Source organism: Symphalangus syndactylus, chromosome 6, assembly GCF_028878055.3.
Source record: "Symphalangus syndactylus isolate Jambi chromosome 6, NHGRI_mSymSyn1-v2.1_pri, whole genome shotgun sequence".
Classification (NCBI taxonomy): domain Eukaryota; kingdom Metazoa; phylum Chordata; class Mammalia; order Primates; family Hylobatidae; genus Symphalangus; species Symphalangus syndactylus.
In genome coordinates this window covers 119,383,729-119,405,141 of record NC_072428.2, presented here as the reverse complement: position 1 = coordinate 119,405,141, position 21,413 = coordinate 119,383,729, and positions in this window count along the sequence as shown.

Sequence of the window (21,413 nt, the reverse complement as noted above, 5' to 3'; positions counted from 1 at the left end):
CGAACTCAGTGATAAGCAGTGGCTGCAGATGGGGCAGCCAGGCCATGATAAGGGATGGGACAAGGGTTTGAACTTCAGCCCCAAAGCCACCGAGGCCTTCTTGCTCACCTTCACAACATGGTGCACCACGTTTAGCAGGAGGAATCCTCAGAGGGGCCCTTGTATTCACGGAGCACTCACTGTACTCTAGTTTGCATGCTAGAGGCTTTATATACATTATTTCACTTAATCCTCAAAAACAACCCTGTGTGTTTAATGCCATTGAACTATCCACTTAAAATAGTTAAGAAGGTACATTATCCAACCCTGGCAACAGCGAGACCCTGTTGCCACAAAAAATTTAAAAAATTGGCCGGGTGTGGTAGCACTTACCTGTAATCCCAGGTACTCGGGAGGCTGAGGCAGGAGGATCGCTTGAGCCTGAGATGTCGAGGCTGCAGTGAGCTGTGATCACGCTGCTGCACTCCATTCTGGGCAACAGAGTGAGACCCTGTCTCAAAATTAAAAAATAAAAAAGATGCCAGGTGTGGCGGCTCATGCCTGTAATCCCAGCACTTTGGGAGGCCAAGGCGGACAGATCACTTGAGGCCAGGATTTTGAGACCAGCCTGGCCAACGTGGCAAAACCCCGTCTCAACTAAAAATATAAAAATTAGCCAAGCATGGTGGCGCATGCCTATAATCCCAGCTACTTGGGAGGCTGAGGCAAGAGAATTGCTTGAACCTGGGAGGCAGAGGTTGCAGTGAGCTGAGATCTCACCACAGCATTCCAGCCTAGGCCACAGAGCAAGAACCCATCTCAAAAAAATAAAAATAAATAAATAAATAAATAAGAGAAGGTACATTTTGTGTTATATGTATTTTACCACACTTTAAAACCAAAGCCACAGCCTTGTGTGGAAGGTATTGTCCCCATTTTTGAGAAGAGGAAACAAAGGCTCAGAGACATTAACTTGCCCAAGCTACCCAGCTAGTCAGTGGGTGTCCGAGCCAGGTATGAACTCAGGTTTGCCTGACTTCAGAGCTAATGGCTTTCTGCCTTGTTGAGATGTCCCAGGTAATAAGGTAAATGCTCAATGAAACTGAAGGAATCAGCCAGGGCAGGGATTGTGATCTTTCTTTAGAGTCTCACCATGTTGCCCACTGCCAGCTTGGCCCTCCTCCCTGGAACAGTGAACAACTGCCCTGAGAGAGGCGACCCATCAGCCCGTTTCTCACCCACGAAGCCCACGTAATGAGGGCCATGAAGTTGCAGCAGAAATCGAGCCCAGGTGATCATGCAGCTCTGCGGCTTCTTCAATACTTCCCAGGACATTTCCTTCCCTTGATTTTAGGCTCTGAATCAGCTGAATTTTTAGATGATGCAAATTGAATTCTTTCTCTGCAGGAGCTGGGGGAAATGACACCTGACAGAGGGCAGACAGAGCAGCAGCAGATCATCTAACCCAGCTGCGAGTGTCGGAGCTGGGGTGGGGGCAGGGAGGCGGGGGGATGACGCAGGAGGACAAGTGGAGGTGTGAGGAATCATTGTAATAATAAAGCAGGCAAACATGTTTCTACAGTAGGCCAGGTGGCAGGCACTGTTCTGAGCACTTTATTAATTCACATAATTCTCATAACCATGCTAATGAGGTACTTGTTATTGTCAATTAGCTAAAGGGTACAAAGTTTGAAAAGATAATTTGGCCACGTGTGGTGGCTCATGGCTGTAATCCCAGCACTTTGGGAGGCTGAATAGGGAGGATTGCTTGAGCTTAGGAGTTTGAGACCAGCCTGGGCAATGTAGGGAGACACCATCTCTACCAAAAATTAAACAAAATTAGTCAGGCATGGTGGCTCACACCTGTGGTCCCAGCTACTCAGAAGGCTGAGGCAGGAGGAGTGCTTGATCCTGGGAGATCGAGGCTGCAGAGAGCCACGACTGTGCTACTGTACTCCAGCCTGGGCAACATAGTAAGACTCTGTCTCAAAAAAATAAAAATAAGATAATTCGAAGTACTGAATTATTCTCTATTTTCACAAAAAGTATTGTTTACAATACACAAAAACTAAAAACCACCTAAATGTTCAACACCAAGGAATATTGAAGCCATGGAATTAAGGCAGACAAAAAGAATAAATAATCATAATAACCATGATTTACTGGGTGCTGCCCATGTCCATGCATGCTTTACATATGCTATCTCCTGTCTTTATAAGGACCTTGTAAGGGAGGTCTTAGTAGGACACCATTGTGCAAGTCTGGAGACTGAGGCTCAGAAGCTTTCGAAGGCTAGCGAGGGTAGATTTGAAACCCAGGCCCATCTAACTTCAGGACGCAAGCTCTTACCTGCTATGTCACCTATGTCACCCTGCCTCTGAAGACTAGAAGGCAAAAGGCATTGCACAAAACTGCTACCGACCAGGATGGCAACCACATAAAACTTGAGGCCATGAGAAAATGCCAGTGATGACTCTGATATGTGATCTAGGTACAGGGTTAATTTGAGTGCAATGAGTGGAAGTTGTTATCTCCGAATACAATTGTCAAAGAAGGCCCAGAACAACACTCTTCCTTGGTTGCACGGGTCACTGTTCCCCTTTAGCTGTCAACATGCTCTCTGCCACTTTGGGCATCTGGTCCTTCATATCCAGGGTTCCAAAAGGGAGAAAGAGAGGCGGCAGAAGGTAGTATTTGTCCTTTCCCAGGCTTCTCTGCACTGACACGTTCCTTGTAGAAGTCGTCTGCTAGGGGCAGCTGACTGTGGCCAAGCTGTCTCTGCCACCTGCATTTCAGATGAGACCCAAGCGTCCTCTCCCCACTTGCACGGCCTCCTCTATCTCCTGACTGCTGTGTCCTTTGATGCATCTCAGTTGCACAAGGCATCTCAGAGATGAAATGTGGCCCTCTCTTTGACTTTCACTCACCAGAGTTCTGTCAACATCGTGGAGTTTACTGGTGACTTCAGAGGGGAGACAGGAGAGGGTTACATCGCAGCCATACAATGTCAGCCCCTTCAAAGTCCTCTGCCCTCTCTCACCAATCCCAGTCTCTCTCTGCCCCTCTGGCTCTTCTCCGTGTCTCTGGCCCATCCCTTTCACCACCCCCTTTCTTCTTTATCAGTCTCCTCCCTGGTCGAGAGCAAAACCAGGGACTCTTGCTTCCTGCGAGCTGCTTCTCCTCAGCCACCAGCTACCTCCATTCCCACGAGTCACGCATCTTACCCCAGGAGACTTATCAAGGTTCTTTTCTTTAAAGACACGTCTTTTCCTAAAAAGAATTCTAGTAACAACTGTTAACAAAAAATATTTAAAAAAAACTTTTTAATATCTGTGATCATCTTAGGGCAGCTTTCCCAGAAAACAGACAGAGATGCGTGCAGGAGGTTCATTGGGAAACAGCCACTGTAAGGAGGGAAGGCAGCAAGACTGAACAGAGGGAGGGGTGAGGCTGGGGAGCATTGCAATGAGAGCGTTTGCCGGTTCCTTGGAAAGCTCTGCAGCTAGAGTGGCCCTTTGGAGTTATACTACTGAGGCATGGGAACCAGGCCTTTGTTCACCCCACTGCACACACACATTAACCATGTCAGGCATGGGGTGTCAGGCAGCCCACTTGGCTGAGGACAATTCATCAGCAGGAAAACGCCTGGCAGCCAGGGAAATGAGTGCCCCAGTCTTGAAGGCGGATGTGGTTGGCACAGCACAGCACCCACTCTAGTCGTAATAGTTTTTTTTTTTTTTTTTTTTTTGAGACGGAGTCTCGCTCTGTCGCCCAGGCTGGAGTGCAGTGGCTCGGTCTCGGCTCACTGCAAGCTCCGCCTCCCGGGTTCACGCCATTCTCCTGCCTCAGCCTCCTGCGTAGCTGGGACTACAGGCACCCGGCACCGCGCCCGGCTAATTTTTTTGTGTTTTTAGTAGAGACAGGGTTTCACCGTGTTAGCCAGGATGGTCTCGATCTCCTGACCTCGTGATCCACCCGCCTCGGCCTCCCAAAGTGCTGGGATTACAGGCGTGAGCCACCGCGCCCGGCCCTTCGTAATAGTTTTTAAAAAGTATGAAATCCGGGCCAGGTGCGGTGGCTCACGCCTATAATCCCAGCACTTTGGGAAGCAGAGGCAGAAGGATCACTCAAAGTCAGGAGTTAAGGACCAGCCTGGCCAACACGGTGAAACCCGTCTCTACTAGAAATACAAAAATTAGCCGGGGGTGGTGGCACGAGCCTATAATCCCAGCTATTCGGGAGGCTGAGGCAAGAGAATCACTTGAACCTGGGAGGCAGAGGTTGCAGTGAGCCAAGATCGCACCACTGCACTCCAGCCTGGGCGACACAGTAAGACTCAATCTCAAAATAAATAAATAGGCTGGGCGCAGTGGCTCACGCCTGTAATCCCAGCACTTTGGGAGGCCGAGGCAGGAGAATGGCGTGGAGATAGAGACTAACAAGGTCAGGAGGTAGAGACCATCCTGGCTAACACGGTGAAACCCCATCTCTACTACTCCAGCCTGGGTGACAGAGCGAGACTCCGTCTCAAAAAAAAAAAAAAAAAAAAAAAAAAATTAACTGGGCGTGGTGGCAGGCGTCTGTAGTCCCAGCTACTTGGGAGGCTGAGGCAGGAGAATGGCGTGAACCCGGGAGGCGGAGCTTGCAGTGAGCCAAGATCGCACCATTGCACTCCAGCCTGGGCGACACAGCGAGACTCCGTCTCAAAAAAAAAAAAAAAAAAAATTGCTCCTTCCTTCCTCCCTCCCTCCCTTCCTCCCTCCCTCCCTTCCTCTCTCTCTCTCTCTCTCTCTCTCTCTCTCCCCCTCTCTCTCTTTCTTTTTTTTCAGACAGGATCTCATTCAAGCAATCCTCCTATCTCAGCCTCCTAAGTAGCTGGGACTACAGGTGTGTGCTGCCACACCCGACTAATTTTCTAAAATTTTTTGTAGAGATGGGGTCTCACTATGTTGCCCAGGCTGATCTCCAACTCCTAAGCTCAAGCAGTCCTCTTGCCTCAGCCTCCCAAAGCACTGGGATAACAGATGTGAGCCACTGCCCAGCCAAGATATATTCTTAAGTGACAAAAGCAATTTGCAAAACAATATCATCTCATTATCCCACTTTTATATTTTAAAAATATATATACTTGGCTGGGTGAAGTGGCTCATGCCTGTAATCCCAGCACTTTGAAAGGCTGAGGCGGACAGATCACCTGAGGTCAAGAGTTCGAGACCAGCCTGGGCAACGTGGTGAAACCTCTTCGCTACTAAAAATATAAAAATTAACCGGGCATAGTGGCGCATGCCTCTAATCCCAGCTATTTGGGAGGCTGAGGCAGGAGAATTGCTTGAACCCGGGAGGCAGAGGTTGCAGTGAGCCAAGATCGTGCCACTCACTGCACTCCAGCGTGGGCGACAGAGTGAGACTCCGTCTCAACAATAAATAAATAAATAAATAAATATAAATAAGCTAACTTTTAAAATATACATACAATATAGTCTCAAAATATTTAGTCTGAAGTTAATCCTCACCACCTTTGGGTAGAGGAGTATGCCCAAAAAATTAACAATAAACATTATTTTTATTATAATAATCTGAGAGTAAAACTTTTCTTAAAATAAAGAGTCTTAGACAAATGAGAGCAGGTAGCAGATGATCAAATTTAAGGAAAGGAAATGAGTGTTCTTGCCGCCGACTCGAATTTCTCTCTCCATGAATTTTCTGTAAGAAATGGCATTTCTCTCCACTTCCTGCCTTAAATTGCGCTGTAGCCTGTGCAGCTGCTGAGCAGCTGTCTCGTCCTGCTGTGACACAGAGGTGGCTGTGAGTACCTACCGGGTAGGCTGCGGGCTTTGTATGTCACGTGGGAGGAACAGGATGAGTCGGGGTGGCCTCGATTCCACAAAACATGGACAGACTCCCAGGCAGCGGCCACAGCTCAGCATTCTTTTTGAGGCACGAATCCCTGCTGTTCCTCTTCATCCATCATCCTTGTCATCCTTATTGTGGAAATAATAATACCATTTATTAAGACTTGCCCACATGCCAGGCAACGTGCCAGCACTTTACACATAGCTCATTTCTCTCTCGCAACAATTGCATGAGGTTATATACAATTATCCCTGTTTGACAGACAGGAGACTGGTCTTTGCAGAACTTTGTGAATATACTGTACTAAGAACCACTGACCTGTACACTTTATATGAGTGAATTTTATGGTATGTGAATACTCTCTCAATAAAGCTTTTTTTGTTTAAAAAGACAGAGAGAAAAAACCCACTAAATTCTGGCTGGGCATGGTGGCTCATGCCTGTAATCCCAGAACTTTGGGAGGTTGAGGCAGGAGGATTTCTTGAGTCTAAGAATTTGAGACCAGCCACGACAACATAGTGAGACCCTGTCTCTATAAAAATTTTAAAAATTAGCCAGACATGGTGGTATGCACCTGTAGTCTTAGCTAGTTGGGAGGCTGAGGCAGGGGGATCACTTGAGGCCAGGAGGTCAAGGTTGCAGTGAGCCATGATTGCACCACTGCACTCCAGCCTAGATGATAGAGCAAGATCCTGTCTCTAAAAAACAGCAAACAAACAAATCCCACAAAAGTATGGCCGGGCGCGGTGGCTCACGCCTGTAATCCCAGCACTTTGGAAGGCCAAGGCAGGTGGATCACTTGAGGTCAGGAGTTCAAGACCAGCCTGGCCAACATGGTGAAACCCTGTCTCTACTAAAAATACAAAAATTAGCTGGGCATGGTGGCAGGCGCCTGTAATCCCAGCTACTCGGGAGGTTGAGGCAGGAGAATTGCTTGAACCCAGGAGGCGGAGGTTGCAGTGAGCCGAGATCGTGCCACTGCACTCCAGCCTGAGCAACAGAGTGAGACTGCGCCCCAAAAACAAAGAAACAAACAAACAAAAATCCCACAAAATCGAAGTCCATAAAGATCACAAGAGCTGCCCAAGGTTACAGTTAGAAAGCCCCACGATTTTGTTAGTAAGAAGGAGGCAAGGGGTGGACAGCAGGTAGTGTCTGTGATCCCAGTACCTCCCGACAGTGCACTGCATACCCTGGTGCACGGAGTCACTGACAACCTCAGTTCTTGGGGATGGTGGGGGCTCTGGGGTGGGCAAGCCCTTCAGGCAGTCCCTTCCAGCTGTGTAAGAGCATTTGGTCCTCAGAGAGGGGCCCAATCAGTGTGGGGATGGAGAGGACGTGGTATGAGAGGGAGTGAGGAAAATGGGGACAGCTGGCATTGGAAGCCACATGTCCCAGCACTAGGTCAGTAGCTGCTGCAAATGGGTTTGGCACAGGTGGAGATGAAGGGGCTGGAGTAGATACTGGGGTGTTAGGGAGCCCAAGTGGGGACAGTGGGCCGTGAGCAGGCTGGGCTGGAGAAGCAGCACCAGGCTGGGGCCTGATTCACTTCAGCTGGAATCTGTCCGTGTGCACCCGCGAACCCTTTGAGTGGTATCCAAGCCAAAGCGTGACACCGGCTCTGTAGGCACATGCACAGCTGCTAGCCAGAGGGCAGGCATTATCCTGAAATACACAGTATGGCTAGGCACGGTGGGCCACGCCTATAATCCCAGCACTTTGGGAGGCCAAGGCAGGCGGATCACCTGAGGTCAGGAGTTCGAGACCAGCCTTGCCAACACCGTGAAACCCAGTATCTACTAAAAATACAAAAAAAAAAAAAAATTAGCTGGGTGTGGTGGCGTGTGCCTGTAGTTCCAGCTACTCGGGAGGCTGAGGCAGGAGGATTGCTTGAACCCAGGAGGTGGAGGTTGCAGTGAACCGAGATTGTGCCACTGCACTCCAGCCTGGGTGACAGAGAGAGACTCCATCTCAAAAAAAAAAGAAAAGTTCAATGGCTTTGAAACCCTTTGCCTTATCACAAGAAATTTCTATAATAGCTCTTAAACTCTTTAAAGATAATTTCTGGGTTGATGGGTATGGTGGTTTACACCTATAATCCGAGCATTTTGGTAGGCCCAGACAGGAGGATTGCTTGAGGTCAGGAGTTCAAGGCCAGCTTGGGCAACATAGCAAGACCCTGTCTCTACAAAAAAAATTTAAAAATCAGCCTTGCCTGTACTCCTAGCTGGTCAGAGGGCTGAGGCAGGAGGATCGCTTGAGCCCAGGAGTTCGAGGTTACAGTGAGCTATGATTGTGTTACTGCTCTCCAGCCTGGGTGACAGAGCAAGACCCCCATCTCAAAACAAAGAGGTAATTTCAACTGCTGTAAACTTGTGAAGAGTGGGAAAAATTGTGGGGTTTTTTTGTTGTTTTTTGTTTGTCGGTTTTTTTTTTTTTTTCGAGACGGAGTTTCGCTCTTGTTGCCCAGGCTGGAGTGCAAAGACGTGATCTCGGCTCACTGCAACCTCCGCCTCTCGGGTTCAAGCAATTCTCCTGTCTCAGGCTCCCGAGTAGCTGGGATTACGGGCACCTGCCACCATGCCTGGCTAATTTTTGTATTTTTAATAGAGATGGGGTTTCATCATATTGGTCAGGCTGGTCTCAAACTCCTGACCTCAGGTGATCTGCCCACCTCGGCCTCCCAAAGTGCTGGGATTACGGGCTTGAGCCACCACACCTGGCCGGGAAAAACTGTTTTTAAATGTTTCTTTCCTATTTAGTCCAAATTTCTCACCGATGGCAGTTATCAAGAACTTGAAGAGATCATCATTCAAAAATCTTCATTGGTGATTATTTATAGCCATTTCAAGCATATGAAAAAAGAATGTTTAAAAAAGCCCGTGTCCGTGCTACCTTTGCCATCCTCGCTGCAAAGCAGTGCCTCCTATCAGGCAGCCACTGGCCACATGTGGCTGCAGAGCATTTGAACTGTGGCTACTCCAAACTGGAATGTGCTAGGTATGTAAAATGCACACCAGATTTCGAAGATGTAGTAAGAAAGCAAGAATGTAAAATAGCTCATTCATAATTTTATATTGATGACAGATTGAAGTCATAATAGTGTGGATATATTAGTTTAAATAAAATCCATTATAAAAAAATTTTAAAGTTATGTTCATGGAAGCAAGCTCAGGTTTCTCATTAAAATTTTGAAAATATTTTATTTGGAAAATTTCACACAAATTCAGTATATGTAATATGTTCTCTAATTACATTATTTTCATTTTTATAATTCTTTACTCTAAAGAAAACATAATTACTTTTTCCATCAAGCTCCACATAGATGTCCCCAGGTCCCTCCCCCAACCCCTCCAGTTTACTTAAGTGTGTCATTAAAAAATGGACATTTCTTATGAGTGTGATGACATGAAATAGTTTCCAGAAAGGTATTTTTGAGCATCTTTATGATTTGGAAAGGCATTTTGGAGCATCTATTCATCCCAGGTGACCTGCTGGATTGTGGGAATATGGAGTTGTATATATTGTGTATTGTGTTGCATGTGTATCAATAATTATGCAGACAGGCACGGTGGCTCATGCCTGTAATCTCAGCACTTTGGGAGGTCGAGGTGGGCGGATCAATTGAGGTCAGGAGTTTGAGACCAGCCTGGCTAACATGGTGAAACCCCATCTCTACCAAAAATATAAAAATTAGCGGGGGGTCGTGGCATACGCCTGTAATCTCAGCTACTCGGGAGGCTGAGGCAGGAGAATTGCTTGAACCTGGGAGGCAGAGGTGCAGTGAGTTGAGATCCCGCCACTGCCCTTCAGCCTAGGTGACAGAGCGAGACTCCATCTCGAAAAAAAAAAAAAATATATATATATATATATGCAAGGGAACTCTTGGTTGTTCCACTAAGGAGCTCCCAGCAACTTGCTCTGCGCTGCAGAATTTGTGGGTATCCCTGGGAAGCCTGGACCAGCCACAGAGCAGCAGCAGGCCAGGAGGTGTCAGTCTTAACAGAGTGACTTCTAGGAGAGGCAGGGCCCTTTGCTTTTTTGAGATTGTGTTTAAGTAGGGCCCTTTTCTGGCTCCTTATTGAATGTTTCCACTCTACTGGATTTTCTCTCTATTGTCCCGTAAACTCCCGAAGTCCTTGCTCAGCTACCGACATTTGTGTCGGGTTTCCTATAATCCATATGCCTGAGGCAAGGCGCGTTCAGAAAGCAGTGGCTGTGCTACCCGAGTGCTTGTAAACTCGATTATTGTTTATATGTATGACTTTGGCAACCCATGTAGTCCTCGTTACGGGCAAGCCTAAGGCCAAGACTGACTTTCTGTTTCCAGCTTCACACTTCTGGGCTGAATCCTGCACACTCCATAAACAGCCTCTGCAACATGGGAAGCCACCTGCGTGTGCCCCTCCTTCACATAATTCAAGAGTTGCTGGCACTTTTTCAGCTCTTCTGGGACCAGGAACTCAGTCTTGTGGAGCCCAGGAGACTGTCCATTTGGAAAATCATCAGGGAGATCTGAAGGGGACAGATGTCAACATCAGGTCCCAGGCTATGGGATCACTTTCTGGACATGCAAATACACGATATGAAATCTGTTCAGGCCAGGCGTGGTGGCTCATGCCTGTAATCCCAGCACTTTGGGAGGCCAAGGCAGGCAAATCACTTGAGGCCAATTCGAGACCAGCCTGGGCAATATGGCGAAACCCTGTCTCTACTAAAAATACAAAAATTAGCCGGGTGTGCTGGCGTGTGCCTGTAATCCCGGCTACTTGGAAGGCTGAGGTGGGAGAATTGCTTGAACCCGGGAGGTAGAGGTTGCAGGGAGCGGAGATCACACCATTGCACTCCAGCCTGGGTGACAGAGCAAGACTGTCTCAAAAAAACAAACAAACAAACAAAAAACCAAAAAAACAAAAAAAAATGCGATCTGTTCAGATTAATATTGTTTTTTCAAATTCTGTGTGGATTTTGGCCTGCTCTGTGATGTAATTTTGTGATGTAATTCTTCATCTTTGCCCAAAAATACCTACATAATTGTGCCTGAAGCAACCGGTATACAAGGGTAAGTGGAATACATTGCTATAAAAACTATGTCTATGTGTGAGCTGGGCACAGTGGTGCATGTCTGTAGTCCCAGCTACTCTGGAGTCTGAGGCTGGGGGATCCTTTGAGTCCAGGAGTTAGAGGTCAGCCTGGGCAACATAGCAAGACCCTGTCTCAAAAAAATCTCCTAACTGTTTCTGTGTGTGGATGTACAGTGGAAGGAGTGTAGTTATGAAAAGTGTTGTATTGAGATGACAGAGGTCATGAGTGTTATTTACTGTTGAGTTGTTTAAATATTAAATATTCAAACCTTAAAAACTGTTCAGTTATTTAAAATGCATGCTTAAAATGTTTAAAGGGATAAACTGATAAAGTCCTTTGAAGAAAGCCTGTTAAAAGAATTTCTGCCATTAAAATGTCCAACAATAGTGGTAGGCATGATGGTTCACGCCTATAATCCCAGCATTTTGGGAGGCCGAAGCAGGTGGATCATTTGAGCTCAGGAGTTCAAGACCAGCCTGGGCAACATAGTGAAACCCCATCTCTACCAAAAATACAAAAATTAGCCGGGTGTGGGGGTACACATCTCTGGGCCCAACCACTCAGGAGGATGAGGTGGGAGGATCACTTGAGCCGGGGAGGTGGAGGTTGCAGCAAGCTGAGATCATGCTACTGCATTCCAGCCTGGGTGACAGAGTGAGACTCCACCTCAAAAAAATAAAATAAAATAAAATAAAAGTCCAACAATAGCAGAATGATGAAGTAGATTACAGTATTAATGCATTATCATTTATTGTACACTTACTCTGTACTAGGTACAGGCTAACTACCAGGCTAAGTTGTTTTTTTTTTTTTGAGACCGAGTCTCGCTCTGTCACCCAAGCTGGAGTGCAGTGGCGCGATCTTGGCTCACTGCAACCTCTGCCTCTTGGGTTCAAGCGATTCTCCTGTCTTGCCCTCTCGAGTAGCTGGGACTACAGGCGTGTGCCACCACACCCTGCTGATATTTTTTATTTTTAGTAGAGACGGGTTTCACCATGTTATCCAGGATGGTCTCGATCTCCTGACCTCATGATCCACCCATCTCGGCCTCCCAAAGTGCTGGGATTACAGGTGTGAGCCACTGCACCCGGCAGTGTTTTGTTTTTTAATTTTTTTTTTTTTTTTTTTGAGACAGTATCTTATTCTGTCACCCAGGCTGGAATGCAGTGGCACAATCACAGCTCACTGCAGCCACCATCTCCTGATCTCAAGCAATCCTCCCACCTCAGCCTCCCAAGTAGCTGGGACTACAGGCACGTGTCACCACACCCGGCTAATTTTTGTATTGTTTTGTAGAGATGGGGTTTCACCATGTTGCCCAGGCTGGTCTTGAACTCCTGGGCTCAAGCAATTTGCTTGCCTTGGCCTTCCAAACTGCTGGGATTACAGGCATGAGCCACCACACCTGGCCAGCCTATGTGTTTTATATGCATTATTTCATTTTTTTAACGTTCAAAATAACCCCAAAGAATATAACTATTGTCATTATCATTTTCATTTTATTGATACGAAAACGAGGGCATAGACATATTAAGCACTCAGTGAAGACCTCATAGCTAGCTAGTGGCAGAGATGGGATTTGAACCCAAGATTATTTGGGTCCTACACCCAAGTGTTAACCACTCGGTTACCAAGCCACACACTACCACACAGCCACAGGAGGTTTTCATAGCCATGAACACTATCGGTGGAGCTATGATGGTTAGAAATTTAAAAGGAAGGCAAGTTGACACAATTAAAAATGCACATACAAGGCTAGGCACGGTGGCTCATGCCTGTAATCTCAGCACTTTTGGAGTCTGAGGTGGAAGGATCACTTGAGCCCAGGAGTTTGTGACGACCCTGGACAACATAGTGAGACATCATCTCTATCTTTATAAAAAACAAAATTAGTCAAGTGTGGTGGTGCACACCTGTAGTCTCAGCTACTTGGGAGGCTGAGGTGGGAGGATCACTTGAGCCTAGGAAGTTGAGGCTGCAGTAAGCTGAGATTAAGCCACTGCACTCCAGCCTGGGCAACAGAGTGAGACCCTGTCTCAAAAAATAAATAAAATGCACATACCAATTATCACACAAGTTCACTTCTAGGACACTGTGATGGTTAATTTCATGTGTTAATTTGACTGGACTAAGGGATGTCCAGCTAGCTGGTTAAACATGACTTCTGAGTGTGTCTTTAAGGGCGTTTCCACAAGAGATGAGCATTTGATTCAATGGCCTAACTAAAGAAGATCCACCGTCACCTGTGTGGATGGGCATCATCCAATCCACTGAGGGCCCAAAGGAAACAAAAAGGTGGAGGGAGGCTGAACTCATTCTGGCTTCTGGCGCTGGGACATCCATCTTCCCCTGCCCTTGGACATCAGAACACCTGGTTGTTGGGCCATCAGACTCTGGGACTTACACCAATGGGGCCTCTTCCACCTCTTGCTCAGGGTTTTGGCCTTGGACTGGGAGTTTCACCATTAGTTCCCCTGGTTTTCAGGCTCCCACACTGAGACTGAGCTAGCCACCTGCTTTCCTGGGTCTCCACCTGCTTTCCTGGTCTCCAGCTGCAGACAGCAGATGGTGGGACGCCTTGGCCTCCATAATCAAGTGAGCCATTCCCATCACACATCTCCTGTTTTATCTATATCTGTAGCTCCTATCAGTTCTGCTTCTGTGGAGAACCCTAACTAATACAGGCACCATCCAAGAGAAATGAATCCATAGATGCAATATTTGGCAGCTCTTTCTCTTTTTCTTTTTTTTGAGATAGGGTCTCACTCTGTCACACAGGCTGGAGCCCAGTGGCCCGATCTCGGTTCACTGCAGCTGAAGCGATCCGCCCACTTCAACATCCCGAGTAGCTGGGATTATAGGTGCCCACACCAAGCTAAGTTTTGGATTTTTTTTTTTTTCTTTTTTGTAGAGACAGGGACTCATCCTGTTGCCCAGGCTAGTCTCAAACTCCTGACCTCAAGTGATCCGCCTGCCTTAGCCTCCCAAAATGCTAGGATTACAGGTGTGAGCCCTGCACCTGGCCTTGGCAGCTTTCTTAAAGTGCAGTGGATCCCTATGTGCTGAGAAGAAAATAGCTCCAAGATATACGGAAAAGCTAGTTGTAGAACCTTTGTTTTTTGAGACAGAGTCTCACTCTGTCGCCAAGGCTAGAGTGCAGTGGTGTGATCTCGACATCTCGGCTCACTGCAACCTCTGCCTCCTGGGTTCAAGTGATTCTCCTGCCTCAGTCTTCTGAGTAGCTGGGATTACAGGCGCCAGCCGCCACACCCGGCTAATTTTTATATTTTTAGTAGAGACCGGGTTTCGCCAGGTTGGCCAGCCTGTTCTCGAATTCCTGACTTCAGGTGATCCACCCACCTCGGCCTCCCAAAGTGCTGGGATTACAGGTGTGAGTCACCGTGCCTGGCCAGAACCATTTTTAAAAGCTGTTTTGTATGAGTATAGAGAAAGGTCTGCGGCCAGGCACGGTGGCTCATGCCTGTAATCCCAACACTTTGGGAGGCCTAGGCGGGGGGATCAATTGAGGTCAGGAGTTTGAGACCAGCCTGGCCGCCATGACGAAACCCCGTCTCTACTAAAAATATAAAAATTAGCCTGGCATTGCGGTGCACACCTGTAATACCAGCTACTCAGGAGGCTGAGGCAGGAGAATTGCTTGAACCTGGGAGGCGGAGGTTGCAGTGAGCTGAGATCCGGCCACTGCACTCTAGCCTGAGCAACGGAGCGACATTTCATCTCAAAAAAAAAAAAAAAAGGTCTGCAAGGATAAAAACTAAACTGTTAAAAGAACTGTTAAAAGTGGTTCCCCCTGAGGCATGAGGGGAAAAAGAATTAAAGTGAAAAATTTTACCTTTTTCTTTACATATTTCTGAATTTTTTAAATAGTAAGTACGTATTACTTTTATAATAAAAAACAAATATGGAAAACAATTAATGTTTTCAACCAATTTTAATGATATGGGCAAATACTGTAACAGGTGAAAAAAATTAGAGCATGAATTGATGTGTACAGTATGAGCTCAGCTACAGAAAAATGCATTTAAAATCCAGGAAGGAAATATATCAAAATGTTAATAGGGATTGCCTCTGGGTGGCAGGATTATAGGTGGGTTTTTTTTTTCTGCTTTTACTTTTCTATACTTTCTAAATGTGCCTTATTATTTGTATAATTAGGAAAAAATTAAGTTGATCTGCCAAAGGTTCATGGCAGGTTGTAAAACACAGGCAGCTGAGGCCGGTTTCAACTGCAGGTCGTTGCTCCCCACACCGGGGGACGTGACGGCCCAATATTGTTAACCAGCAAAGGAAAATTTCCTAATTGCAATTTTCCTAATTGCAGGTGAGGAGAAAACACGGTTTGTCTCCATTTTGCTTTTCTGATTAGATTGCAAGAGAAGACAGGGGAGAAAGATGCCAAGGGAACAAAGTTCTCCTGGTAAGGAGGAGCCCCCCAAAAGAGAACAGTATCAGGTTGTGAAGGTGAGAACACCAGGCCCCCTGCCAAGAGGCTCCCCATCTTGAAGTGTCCATGATGAGCTTTCAGGGGAATTTGGGGATCGCTGTGGCTCTAATAGTTTCTGCATTCTACAGTCGAGCTACTGGGCCCAGAGGGCAGCAGCAGGGCCCAGGCAGCATTATTGGGGGGTGCAAGGGAAGGCAAGCACCATGACACAGTGGAGGCAGACTGCTGGCTGGAGGGTCTTGTGTGGTTTCCAGAGACTGGCTGTGATGCTCCATGACATGATGCCGAGGTTGGGCTCACAGTAGCTGTGGCATTGGGGAAAGGGGGTCACCCCTGCCCTTTCTTGATGTAACAGTCAAATAACAGCCTGGGAGACAGAGCACCCTGAAGCCCATTTTACCAGCACTTTGGAGGAACTTTGGAAATTATTCCATTATTCCTTCACTCATCCCGCTTTCATTTGGAGGATTCCCCTCTCAACACCACGCCCTGCAAGCCTTCCTTTGACATCAGTGCAGCCACTGTCTCCCTAATGAGGCTCTTCCTGCTTCCTCGAAGACCCAGGAATGATCTCTTTGAGGGAGTTTTTGCTTTTATGGACTGAATGGCTGCATTCTTCCCAAATTCATATGTTAAAGCTCGAATCCCTATGTGATGGTATTTGGTGGTGAAGCCTTTGGGAGGTAAGTCATAAGGGAGGAACCCTTATGAATGGGATTAGAGCCCTTATTGAGAAGATGCCATCAAAACTTACGACCAAGCTGCAGTAAACAAAACAGTGTGGTACTAGCATAAAGACAGACATAGAGACCAAGGGAATAGAATTAAGAGCCCCGGCCGGGCGCGGTGGCTCACGCTTGTAACCCCAGCATTTTGGGAGGCCGAGGCGGGCGGATCACGAGGTCAGGAGATCGAGACCACGGTGAAACCCCGTCTCTACTAAAAAATACAAAAAATTAGCCGGGCGCGGTGGCGGGCGCCTGTAGTCCCAGCTACTCGGAGGCTGAGGCAGGAGAATGGCGTGAACCCGGGAGGCGGAGCTTGCAGTGAGCCGAGATTGCGCCACTGCACTCCAGCCCGGGCGACAGAGCGAGACTCTGTCTCAAAAAAAAAAAAAAAAAAAAAGCCCCAAAAATAAGCCCCCACATACATAGTCCAATGATTTTTGACAAGGGTACCAAGACCATTCAGTGGGGAAAGGACAATCTTCAATAAATAGTGCTGGGATAACTAGATATCCACATGCAAAAAAATGAAGTTGGAACCTTGCCTAACACCATGTATTAAAATGGACTCAAAAGGGATCAAAGACCTAATTGTGAGACCTAAAACTATAAAACTCTTAGAAGAAAACATAGGATGCACATTGTATTTGGCAGTGATTTCCTGGATGAAGGCACAGGCAACAATAACAAAAAATAGGCACATTGGACTTTATGAAATTTTTAAAAATTGTGCATCAAAGGGAAGTATCCACAGAGTAAAAGGGCAACCCACAGAATGGGAGAAGCTATTTGCAAATCATTTATCCGATAAGGGATTAATATTCAGAAAATATAGAGGACTTCTAAAACTCAACAACAAAAAAACAAGCAACCCTTGTGGTAAAGGACTTGAGCAGACATGTTTCAGAGAAGATAATACAGATGGCCAATAAGCACATGAAAAGATGCTCAACATGACTAAACATTAGGAAAATACAGCTAGGCCAGTGGCTCATACCTGTAATCCCAGCACTTTGGGAGGCCAAGGTGGGTGGATCATTTGAGGTCAGGAGTTCGAAACCAACCTGGCCAACATGGCAAAACCCTGTCTCTACTAAAAATACAAAAATTAGCTGGGTGTGGTGGCAGGCGCCTGTAATCCCAGCTACTCAGGAGGCTGAGGCAGAAGAATCGCTTGAACCTGGGAGGCAGAGGTTGCAGTGAGCCCAGATCATGCCATTGTACTCCAGCCTGGGTGACAAGACTGAAACTCCATCTCAAAAAAAAAAAATAAAATTCCTACAGTGCTTACCAGAGATCCTATCTTCAGTATGCCAAGTACAGCACCTGCAAGTGCTGATCATTGCTTGCTCACTGGTGGCCTAAAACCAAGACTCAGAGGCGGCCTGTGCTAAATAAGGTTGAGAAACCATTCCTTGGATCTTTCTTGATATCATTATATTCTGAATTAACCAAACCTACACTTTTCCTACCTTGGATTTCTTGTTTGTGATAAGACGAACCCCTTATTGATTCAACTACTTTTAATTGGGTCTTCTGTTACTTCAAGCTAAAATCATCCTAACTTACACAAGTGGTAAGGTTACAGAGTTTTTTCCTTAAGTCTACCTTATATTCCAGTTTGGTCAGAGCAAAAAACCAAAAGATGTGCCTTATAGAAGAAAAGTGGATTGCCATAAGCCTAACAAAGTGGTGATTTCATTTACAGCTGCTATTCAGGATTTAGTCTCTTTTGTGAATCAAATAAACACCACCTCTGGCCTCTGTTTTGCAACTATCTATTTAGTCTTTTTTCTCACTTTCTAATCAGATAAGCAGAGAATACTGAGAATTGTTTTCTTTTACATGGTAAGAAAAGCAGTACACCTTCACAATCCAGTTCAGGGTTATGTCAACTTCTGGTTCTGTACTACAATGTCCTTCTTAGGAACCTTATTTGTCTCACTAACTCACAAGAAATATGCTTTTGTACTTCATTCATGACACAATGCTGATCAGGCCTAAAGAAAAGGAAGTAGCAACTTTCCTAGCTGTTTTGGAAGACACATGCATGGCAGAGAGTAGAGATATATTCCACAAAAACACAGTGGACTAATACCTCAGTAAATTTTGGGGGCACAGGGGCCTGTAGTCTGAGGCTATTGAGATAACTCCCCTAAAGCAAAAAACAAGTTGCATTCCCTTGCATTACCTTTCACTGAGAAAGAAGTAGAATGCTTGTTAAGCTTTTTGAATTTTGAAGGAAATATATAACAGATTTGGGTGTGCTACTCCAATCATTCACTGAGTGACCCAAAAGTTTCCAGTGTTGAGTGGGGCCCAGAGCAAGAGAAGCTCTCTAGCTGCTACAGGCTGCAGAGAAAGCAGCTCTGTCACTTGGTCCATTGACCTAGTGGATCCAACACTTCTTGAAGTGTTTGAGATTGATTGCAATACTTTATGGAGTCTGTGGCAATCATAGAGGTGAGCTCTAGGATTCTGGAGAAAAGTACACCTCTTTCAACAAGTAATTATTCTCCTTTTGAGAATCAGCTCTTGGCTTACGTGCCTGTTTTTCTTCAGATGCCTTTCTTGCTCTTCTCCTGCCCTACTCTGACATACAGAAGGGCTGATCCCTGGAGCAGTTTCCCTGCCTCTTGGGTCAGCTGAATTCTGGCTGGGTTTAACCAATGAGAGACACTGTTGGGAGATTGGAAGAAAACTCATTTGCTGCCTCAGGTGGTGTCTCTGGCAGCAAATGAGTTTCCTCCATGGCATCAGCTTCCACTAGGTAACCTTGGGTTCCAGTAACCCCACTTCCTGCCTTTGTTCCTCCACCTAGGGACAGTAGTGGCTTCCTGTTACTGCTAATCTCTGGATTGTTTGGCTTCCCAACTCTTCCATCATGTGAGTAATCAAGTCCCTGCGTTAAATTCTCTCTATTGAAAGTACCTTAAGTGGTTTCTGTTTTTCTGGTTAGACCTTCAGGATATAACCAGAAAAGGATGTTACTGATACTTTATTGGTTTAATGTGGTCCCAGTAAATGGAACCTTAAGATGGGAATAGTCAAGATTTATTCTGTGCAATTTGCTTATCCTGTTTCTTACTATGGCCCCCTGGAGTGCCAAGTACAGTTAGGTCTTTAATTTACATACATATAACCTGGGGATCTTATTAAAATGTTGATTTGAATTCAAGTAAGTCTTAGGATTCAGAGCCTGCATCTCTTTTATTTCTTAATATTATTTTAAATTGAAAATCATAATTACATACATTTATGAGATACAATATTATGTTTTGATATGTGCATAAATGTGCAATGATTAAATCAAGCTAATCAACATATCTGCTGCCTCACTTACTTTTCCTTTTTTGTGGTAAGACATTTGAAATGTACTCAACTATTTTTTTTTTTTTTTTTTTGAGATGGAGTCTGGCTCTGTTGCCCAGGCTGGAGTGCAGTGGCGCAATCTCAGCTCACTGCAACCTCCACCTCCTGGGTTCAAGCAATTCTCCTACCTCAGCCTCCTGAGTAGCTGGGATTACAGGCACCCACCACCACGCCTGGCTAATTTTTGTATTTTTAGTAGAGTCAGGGTTTCACCATCTTGGCCAGGCTGGTCTTGAACTCCTGGCCTCACGATCCACCCATCTTGGCCTCCCAAAGTGTTGGGATTACAGGCATGAGCCACCATGCCTGGCCTCTCCTAGCTGTTTTGAAATATATGATACATTATTATTGGCAATAGTCAGTCTGCTGTGCAACAGATCTCAAAAACTTATTCCTCTTGTCAAATTGAAACATATAAGTGAAATCATGCAGTATTGGTCTTTCTGTGCCTGGTTTATTTCACTTTGCCTGCTGTCCTCCAGGATTCATCCATGTTGTCACAAATGACAGGATTTCATTCTTTTTTTAGGGCTGAATGATGTTCTATTGTATATACACTCTAGCGTCCTTTAATAGCTTAGAGGCAGTTGTCTTCTGCAGCACCACCACTAAGAAAGAGGCATAACACTAAGTGGAACTCTATGGTTCTTAGCGGCAACATAATTTCAATTTACGTACACTGTTTTGACACATTTGTTGAGTAGGGAAACCAGCTATCCAGTGGTGGGGTGACTGACTCCTTTATTATGGCATCTAGAATTGTCGTGCTTGAGAATTTACTTATTTAAATACATTTTATCTTTATTTTTTACAAATTATTAATTTCCCCTTTATTATACAGTTAGGAATAGAGATAGAGAGATGGATAAATAGATCTTAAAATTTATGTATGTAGTTAGGATGTTTTACCTCTGAATTTCATTCAGAGTAGTAAAGGGGATATTACAAAATATTTGTTTTACAAAGAGGCTTTGGGATGGGAATAGAAATCCTGGACCAGAAGTGGATGTGGCACCAATGAGACTCCAGGTTACTTCCCTTTGCAGGTAATGCATACATTTTTTTTGAGCTGGAGTCGTGCTCTGTCACCCAGGCTGGAGTGCAATGGTGAGATCTCGGCTCACTGCAGCCTTTGCCTCCCAGGTTCCAGTGATTCCCCTGCCTCAGCCTCCTGAGTAGCTGGAATTACAGGCATGCGCCACCATGCCTGGCTAATTTTTGTGTTTTTAGTAGAGATGGGGTTTCACATGTTGGCCAGGCCGGTCTCGAACTCCTGACCTCAGGTGATTCGCTTACCTCAGCCTCCCAAAGTGCTGGAATTACAGGTGTGAGCCACTGTGCTCAGCCCACTTCTGATTATACAAAGGATTGTATCTTTGTATCAGCGACAACATTTTCATTTTTGAAGTATGAAAATGGGGAGAATTGTTTACATTGTCAAGCAGCCAGAGATGTGGGCTCTGGTGGGCATCTGTCATTCTTTTCATTGCCCAGCTCCTGAACACCCCATCTCTGGGTCCTGGGCATTCCTCGCCTCATGAGTCTCAGGACAGGCATAGACTGCCTTCTACTGCAGAAGCTAGAAGGTCCAGACGCTGCCTTCCCAGCCTTCCGGCAGCTGGGTGTGGACTCCTGTCCTAGGCACACACAGAGCAGATGCACCTGCCCTGGACTTTGAGTGAGGATCTGATTGTCCTTCCCTGGATAAGGAGGGAAGTCCTTATCGAGCAGGTGATATTTCAGCTGAGCTTTGAAGGAGAAATAGAAACTCATCAAGTTGGGAGGTTGGAGTGAGCAGTAGGTGGGTTAGAGGGTTGGGTGGGTGGGCAGGTATTCCAGGTGTGGCAAAGGAAAAAGTATAAACATATTTTAAAGTAGGCAAAATGCTATTAATTTTACTCATGGATATTGGAGTGTAAGGACCCTGAAAAAAG